The following is a 9,069-nucleotide window of genomic DNA, read 5'->3' on the forward strand; positions in this document are numbered from 1 at the left end:
GTTTTTCCAGAATGCTGTTCCCTGCTGGATGAAACTACAGGGTTTTTGTGTTATAGACATTAATAAAACAAAGACAAAAGCATATTTTTTTGCTTTAAGGCATAAACAAAGATTAAAACAAAAAAACTCCAAATAAACAAAAACTACTTCCAGAGTAGCCTAAATAGAATAATTCCCTACATTTGACTTAGATACTGATTTAGTATAAATGTCTGCATTTGATTTTTTTAAAATATGGTATAATTTGTAACTGAAAAACTCCCTCGATTTTACTGTTTTTTCACTGGTTATTGTGCAGCAGTTGAAGAGTCTACCAAAAAAAAAAAAAACCCAAAAGAAAACAAACCCCAAACCCTCCTAGGCAGGAGGGTGTGCAGAAGGGTGTGAAATAAAACTGTAGAAGAGATTAGAAGCAATGAGTAGGCGTAAATGGGAACAGAGATGTGGGCAGGGATTACGCAGCTTTCAAGGTGAGAACAAAGAACCTGGTGCAGTAAAATGATGAGGAACCAGAAATTAGCCCTGAAATGGGATGGAGACCTGGAATATATCTTGCGTGGCAATTTGAGTTCACTGTTGCAGAGGTATGAGGAAGAAATCATGGAAGGTAAGAAGCCATCTCCTACCATGACAATAATGGAAGCAGATTAGGGATCCGCCTAAAACAAGACAGGATGTTAATACTTTTGTTAGCAGAAGTCGAGATAAGAGGTGAACTGGAAGAAGCAACAATCAAATATGTTCATTTCGTCTTTTACACATAGGACAGTCCATATGTGTTATCTTTCCAACAATACAAAGGAGAAGAGATTAATCAGGTGATATGCTTCTGCAGGGGGTTTGGACTAAATGATCCCTAAAGGTCCCTTCAAACCCTACCATTCTATGATTCTATGGTAACTATAGACTATAGACTTCCACTGTAGAAGATGGTAAGATTTTCAAAGCTCAAATGTCAGAAAAAGCAAAGCAGACAGAGATAAATCCGTCTTCCACAATGTAATACCGCTTTCAAAATCAAGGTGAGGTGAGGGCATGGGTGCAAGAAATGATCTGCACTCAATTCCTAGTAAAATGATGGCTAAACATAGTGATAGGGGGGATTGAAAAGCCTTGAACACATGGTATGGTCCTGATTGGTCACAGTTACGATCGCATCTTACTAACCACATTTTAAAAGCCCTTCTAGACTAAGGTAGAGTTCCCTCCTAGTAGATTTTATGGAGAACTCTATACATGCAGGACATCACCTTACAACCTTGAGGTTGAGAATGCACCTCTGATAATGTCTGCTCTCTGGATTGTAAAGCTTCACTGATTTCTGTGTGAAAAACATACCTAAATACTTAACCAACTGCATGCAATTCACCAGTGAATTCCCCAGCAGATTTTTTTCTTCGATTCTTTTAAAAGTATGGCAACAGAAACAAAAAATTGCCTTCCCCTGAATTATCTCGTTTCTATTCATCTCATGTGACCTCATTCATGGAGGAAATTCATTCCTGGCACAAAGGAATTGTTTACTATAAATCAGTGACTGTGGGACTGGAAATTGACTGCGAAGGTAAACATCAGTGCTCTCCGCTCCCAGCTGCGGTTGTTCATAAAGCAACACTCAGTTTGTCTGACCTTGCTGAATACTGTCACAAAGTGTCCGATTTCAGAGAGCAAGCTGACCCTTGTCTGTATATACCCTGAGGATGGGGAGGGAAAAAGAAGGGATAAAACATGCTTGTTGCTTTGATAATTCATCTTTAGAAGAAGCTGCAGTATGACAGCTGTGTGTTCAGAGGAGAGGGAACACAATACAAGCAAATGAAAGCAGCCAGACTACCAGAGATGTTGCAGATGTGGTTTTCTGCTTCCTCAGTTTTGTTAATTTCAGTCTTTCAGCAGCCTTTTGCAATAACAATGTTGTGGGTTGAGATATTGGATAGGAACCGAAATGTGGCAACTGAAGAATCAAAGCAGTCATTTAAACACAGAAACGAATCTGAGAGTCAGTGATGCTAGAGCACAAAGGACTGATGCTAGAAGTGTCCTTTGGCTCTTCTGAAAAGATAAATGCTCCCAAAACATGGCAGGTACACAAAAAAGAAGTACGGTTTGGATTAAGGTGCCTTCAGGAGAAGGGATGAGGTTTTGGAAGAGCAGGTAGGGAAGGTGCAGCCTCCAGCCTCTGGAGTCACTTGTATTGTGAACCAGCTGTTCACCTGCTGAATTTTGGTTGTGTTTGTGTATACTGGGAAGTGGGAGAGGAAATCAGCATCTATAGGCTACACTGTGCTCAAGCTGGAGACTTCTTGATGTGACTTCTGTCCTACTGCGTTTAGAAAATAAAAGAGCAGTGAAAGAGTAAGTTGCATGGCCAGGGAAAACAACTTTTTATTCTTCCAAATTAGCTTGCTTTCTTTTCCAGCCTCCCTGTTTGGGTTGTGTTTTTTTAGCAAGCATAGATATGGCATCCCACAGCCCTTTTCAGAAAGCAGCATTAATGGTTACCAGAGGTTAGAGCCAGGTCAGTAATTCTGGGGTTGCTGTGATGCTCCAGGTTTTGAAATAATGGCAGCCTGGATGGGTGGTTCCTGTCAACCAACTCTCTTGATCCCTCATTTCTTGGAGAAGTTCACGTTACAAGGCAGCAACGCCCTGGTGAGTTTGAAAAGGCAGTTCCACCAATGTTGCCTTCCTCTCAGCTGGAATAAGTAGGGTTTTCTCCACTACTTACTCTACCTCAGGGAATGCTGGGTAAGACAAGTTTTTTATTCCTAATAAAAAGGGATTGCTTTCCTAACAGCACACATGCTTGTAGTCGTTACTGCAAAAACCTTAGTCCCTGTATTTTGAAGGTCCCAGTCCTAAAAATCAGTCTGTAGAGCCATTCTTAGGGAATTTCAAGATGTGAAACGTGAACTTTTCTTCTAATCAGATGCTGTTCTCCCTCCTGGTGGCAGCTGCCCCCTTTCCCCCGTGTCCCAGGGCAGAGCTGAACTGCTGCCTGCATAACAGAAGGATCTGCCACCTGGGCAGAGTAAAGGTGTTGTGCTTCAACAGGGAAGTTGTGCTGCAGTGGGATGGAAGAGGAGAAGGTGCCAGTGCTGCGCTTACGGTGGAGTGGCACCTGCCTCCTGCTGCATCTCTCTGCTGGAGAGAAAGGGCAGAGTCTCACAGACATAAGAGAACACTGAGCTCTTGTTCAACAGACTCTGAGAACGGCCAACAGGAGGATTACCACAGTTTCACCTGCCCTTGCTCCCTCCCTCTCCAGGAAACCCACTGCTGCTGCAGCTTGCGGGTACCATCCCTGAGCTCAGGAATGTGATACCGTGGCAGAATGACATCTGTGGGGAAGTCAGCTCTTAGGGCACTGGATGCTTGTAGGTTTTCAGGCAGTAGTCCTAGGTGGACAGCTGAGGGAGGAAGCCTTTCCTGGCTGTGTTCAATTAAATCCTTCAGAAGCACCACTGCAGTTATCACATTGCTTGAGCAATGTTTGTATCATGCTTTGCCTTTCCCCAGAAGCAGTCTCTCACCGTTATTATCTTCCTAGATATGTATCACAGAATCATAGAATCGTTATGGTTGGAAAAGACCTTTAAGATCATCAAGTCTAACCATTCACCTCATACTGCCAGACCCATCACTAAACTAAACCATATCCCTCACTACTTCACCTATGTGTCTTTGAATATCTCCAGGGATGGTGACTCCACCATCTCCCTGGGCAGCCCGTTCCAATGCTTAATAACCCTCTCAGTGAAAAATTTCTTCCTATCTCCAATCTAAACCTCCCTTGGCACAAGTTAAATCCATTTCCTCGTGTTCTATTATTCATTACTGGAGCGATCAACCACCACCTTACTACAGCTCCCCTTCAGGTAGTTTCAGAGAGTGATCACGTCTCCTCTCAGTCTCCTCCTCTCCAGGCTGAACACCCCCAGCTCCTCCAGCAGCTCCTCATCAGACTTGTGCTCCAGACCCTTCACCAGCTTCATTGCCTATTTCAGGACATGCTCCAGCACCTCCATGTCCTTGCAGTGAGGGGGCCAGAACTAGACGCACTATTCGAGGTGCAGCCTCACCAGTGCTGAGTACAGGGGGGCAGTCACCTCTTGGTCCTATTTTCCTGAATGCTTTCACATTTTAGCCAGATGGGGAATGTTTTTGTAATTATCCTTCAGACCTCTTTCTTTCACTTTACTTGATTCCTGCTCAGCAACTTGGTGATCAAGTTGCTTGGTCCCACCCAAACTGCTCCTGTTGTTTTTCCAAGACAGGCCTGATTTTGTGCTTTCTATCGTGCCTTTGGGGACACATACCTTTAGGTAATCTCTGAAGACTGACAGGTCCTAAACTTTTACAAGTTTGCTCTGCTCTGTGATTAAGCTAAGAGTTCCACCACTCCCAGTCATTCAGCCAAGCCATGTCCATTATGTGCACATGCCTGTGACTCAGTCTTCTTACAAAAGGTCAGGTTAATGATTTACAGTCATGGTTGGCCTCTGGTTTCTCAAAAAACCTACCTTTTGTAGGTGATCTTCGGTAGGTTCTGTGCTTGTCAAGCTGCCACATTGCTCTCCACATCTTCTCTTTGCCCCTCCTTGGCAAACATTTCACATTTCTGGAGCTGCTTGCCCTACCCCACATGGCTGCGTGGGAGAGCTTCGTATTCTCCCATAACTCATTGCTTTGTAGCTGCACTCTTAAAATGGAAGAACTGAAATTACCTCCTTCAGGTTGGTGCCAGGTTCTCTTTCCACGCAGGTCAGAGAACTGGGTTACCTCAGTCTTTTAACATGAATTATTTCCAGTTCCAGGTACCACCCTGGATATACATTGCATTGGCCAGAGGCTGGTGTTTGTTTCTTGGATGCAATTACACAACATCTGCCCTCGTTATCAGTCCCTGTTAAATTTTCTTTGGCATACACTGCAGAGAAGCTGCTGTTATGCAATGGAAATTTAGCACATCTCTTGTACGTAGCTCAGTTCTCCTCCTCTAACCCAAGTGCAAAATTGCTTGCTGAAAACGAGCAATTCAACTATTTATCTGCTTTGCATGCTATCAAATCCATCAGAGTTGCTTGTGCTCCTCCAAGTCTGTCCCCAGCACAGCCCACTGCCACCCTGCTGCCAGCAAGGAATGGACAGTGTGTACAGATGGGCCCTGTTGCCTTGAAGGGAAGATGGAAATCAGAGACACTCCCTCAGCTTTTGCTTTGCTGCATACAAGCTGGCTTTAGCAGAAACACTGGAGAAATACAGGAACATAAAGAGCTTTGAAACAAGAGTTAAAAAAAGATAAATCGGTGCCTTATCTTCCATTTAAGAAAAAAAATGGTGTGAAGGACAGACAAAAAAGAGAAACCAAAATTAGAGAGAACAGCAAAAAAAGGAGACTACTACTCAAAAGCAACAAGAAAGAGGCAGGCACAGGTTGCCAATTAACATCTCACATCAAAGGCAAGTTCTGATCAAAACCTTTTTCTTCTAAGCAGCATCCTGCTTTTCCCCTGTCTCCTGTGGTGAAACAAGCACGCTTTACATAAAAGAAGGCCCAAGAGAATGAACCCAATAGCCACAAAGCTTGTGGAAATCATTTTACATAGTGGACAGTTAGGACAAAACCAGGACAAAACTCTGTAAGAGCCCAGAGCCATCAGTATTGCTGCCCTTGTTGACCAGTGGATTTCCCCCCTGTGCCTGCTGCAGATCTGAGGCACAGACCAGTCCCTCTCACCCTCCAAACCTTGTTGTAGATGCAGGAAGACCACAGCATCACCACTATGCCTTCCCTCCAAAAAACAACCCCCAAATGCTCACAGGAGTTCATTCCCTGCAGGAGTGAACCCCAGGAAGGCAGAGGCAACTCGCAATGCTGTCTGAAGGTGCCCCTGCAGTGTGTGCTTGTCGTGGGGTCAGGGGCTGGTCCCACAGGTGGGTAACACCCTTCTCTGAGGTGACTGTAAGCAACGTTGGTGGCTGTGGATATGTACACGCACTGCAGCCCACTGTGTGCGTTCAGGTAATGGCAGCATCTGTTTCCATACATATCCCTTCACCAGCTTCAGGACAGAGAAGGGCTGACTGAAGATTCAAGGCTCTGTCAGGAAGCCCTGTGGCTCCCGTGGCAGTTGTTGCTGTGCTGCAGCTATGCAGAGTTTGCTGTCAGGCCCACAAACCTCCGGCCTGTTCTCATATTGACAGTGCACATGTGTACCATGGGTGTGAGGGTTTGGGGCAGGTAAAAACAAACCAAAAAAAGCAAGGATTTTTAAATTAGAGAGACAGAACAAGGCTGGATGACAACACACACAAATCCACATCAAAACAAGAGCAGGTGGAAAGATTAAATAAAAAAATCCCCAGTAATTGCTTTGCTATTTGGTTGTGTATGGAACCATTCATGGCTGTGATTAACTCATTAAAACATCATATAAATTCCAAGTGAGCTCAGGCTCAGCCAGGCAAGAGAATGAGCATTACCACTGGTGTTTTAAATGGCACATTTGAAAACAGTAGTCAGCTGCTTTTCCAGATCTTTCTAAAAATCTTACCTAAAAAAAATGATATATATCTATAAAAAGATCTTGAGGGGTCAGAGCCTTCCTGTACATACAGCCCACGTTTCATCTTTCAAGGGGTAAGGAAGGAGAAATGATCATTTGAATTCAGTTTTAATTTTCATTTTTTGCTAGCTTTGTATTGGGCAAATGATTCGACTCTTTCAGAGCCCAAGTCACAGCTGTGAGTAACAGTCCTCATTTGCCATTATACATCCTGTATGAGATTTACACCATAGAGGGGATATTTATGGTAACTTTCTCAGCCCCTTGCCCTAGCTCAATTGCTGAGCTATAGACACAGCAGCAGCATGAGGCAACTACTCCAGCTGAGATTACTGTAACAAATTGCCTGTGGACAGTGGTTGGCCGACAACAGAGTGAGTCAGAGGAAATTATTGTTTGGTTTACAGAATGCATGTGACACTGAGCGTGTTTGAAAGCAAAGTCCCTGCCTTGAATAGCTGAGATTTAAATTAGCTGAGGCAGCAGAGAAGGGAGAGCAAGCAAAAGCAAGTCTTGCCAATTCATGGCATGGTGCCTGGCGAGGTCACCAAACAGGAAAGAAAACCCTGCTTTCGTTACCAACACTGGGCCTGTGCTGAGGTCTCTGTTACTGACTTCCTGGGTATGTCTTAAAACACCACTGAAGCCTTTTCAGAAGGGAACTTAGCCCCTGCCACAATGCAGACAGGACATTCATTGCCTTATGTGTTCATGAGTATTGGTTGAGAAGACTGAATAAATGATCCCTGAAGTGTCAAGTATTTCTGCAAGAGACTGGCAGGTTGTGCAGGGGGCAGGTACCATGCACAGATGGTATGGACAGATGGGCTCTGGCGTCCCCAAACTGAGCCAATGTGATGAAGAGGATCCCTGAGCATTCATTCATCCAGTTGGAGCCCCTTATGATAAAGGATGCAAAGAGGAGTAAACAGAAAATGGCCCAAACCTGTGACTTAGCCAAAAAACCAACCATAAGAAGGGTGTGTGTGTCTGTGGAGAGGTGGGGAGGGAGAGAAAGAATTATAATTAGGTCACAAGGACCAAAAGACAACAGGACAAGCTTATCTAATACCTGGGCTGTCATCAGTACACAAATGCAACGACGGGGGATGAATAAACAATTAAAAGAGTTTTTATAGAGCTAATTATGACGACAGAGGGTTTATGAAATAATAATTAAAAATCATTAGATGAAAATATTGTTAATAAAAAGCCTCCCTCCCAAAGTGGAAGTGGAAAGCACTGGAGCTATGTCACAGGAGCTACAGCAAAAGTTACCTGCTCGAGAATAAAAGGAACAATGTTTTGATAAGAATTAAGTACCTGTTGGAAAACCAGCACAGTGGGAAACAAACAATCCATGCAATACTTTATGTAAGTTATGGGAATGGCTTTAAGTCAACAATTACAAGGATGAATCTGGTTAAGACCAAAAACATGTATGGAAGGCAATCATGAAATAAGCTTGCCATTCTTGAGGAAGGAAAGAGTAAACAGCAAAATAAAGATGTTGCTGCATACTTCCAACAAGTTCAGAACTACTGGATGGCTTCCTGTCAAGGTAATCTTCAGAAATCACATTTTTAAAAAGAAATATATTTTTATTAGGAAGAAGACTAAGCAAACACAAAAAGTAGATCCAAATGCCTGACCAGAGAACATTCAGCAACTTTTTTTCTTCAGCTGACAAAAAGAACAAACTATGGTGAGACACCCCTAACAGACAGCAGGAACAAAAGCTGATTCCAGAGTATCTCCCCTCAGTTACACGTGTTCTGCTCCATAAATTAAAAACATCTTAGAAGACCAGTAGGTAATTTGAAAAACAAAACTGATGAAACAGAAAAGTTAAAGGAGATTTTGTACATTTTTGTTGTGCCAGAGAATGACAAACCCAAACTGACAGGTAAATCAGGGGAGAAACAAGGCTCTGGAATTTGAGGTCAGGAAGGTGACACGGGGAAAAAAAGATAAATTAATTTACTGAGTGTTTCTAACCCTATGAGTACGTGCATTGAGATGTACACCACCAGGGACAGGAAATCCAGTTTAATGTCAATGTGGAGAAACCATCTGTGAAGAACACACCAAGCACATATACAACTGATGTAACTGAAAAACTATTTTACCCACAGGAAGGAAAATGACATTTTTTTCATACTGCAGTCAGAATAAGCAGTAACACCAGAAGTCAGGAAAAGCAATTTGTAAGTTAACTAGCCAAAGATGAGTCATACATCAGACCTTACAAAAAATGTACAAGTAATTTATCAAGTATTTACAGAGCTTTTCATTATGTAAAGCAAACACAACCTTTCATAAATTCTATAATTTAGCACATTTCTGATAATTGCTGAAAACTAAAAAGTGACATTGAAAACCCCCCCCACCCCCTCCCATTTGGCTTTTGATCTACTCTGGCATAACTTAGCTAGGAAGCTCTGTAGTATATATTAATTTATTCCCATTGTACGAAGACAGCAAATCAAAACGTTGTCCT

General features: G+C 43.0%; 1 protein-coding gene across 1 annotated transcript in view; it reads left to right on the plus strand.

The window, feature by feature from the left end:
- Nucleotides 1-521: 521 nt before the first annotated feature.
- SERPINB5 (serpin family B member 5) overlaps nucleotides 522-9,069 on the plus strand; it is a 57,902-nt gene continuing 49,354 nt past the window's right edge. Inside the window, exon 1 of the mRNA XM_061995831.1 lies at nucleotides 522-607. The gene's annotated coding sequence lies outside the window, so the exon portion shown is untranslated. The remainder of the gene's footprint in view (nucleotides 608-9,069) is intronic.

The sequence above is a fragment of the Colius striatus genome, chromosome 4, assembly GCF_028858725.1.
Source record: "Colius striatus isolate bColStr4 chromosome 4, bColStr4.1.hap1, whole genome shotgun sequence".
Classification (NCBI taxonomy): Eukaryota; Metazoa; Chordata; class Aves; order Coliiformes; family Coliidae; genus Colius; species Colius striatus.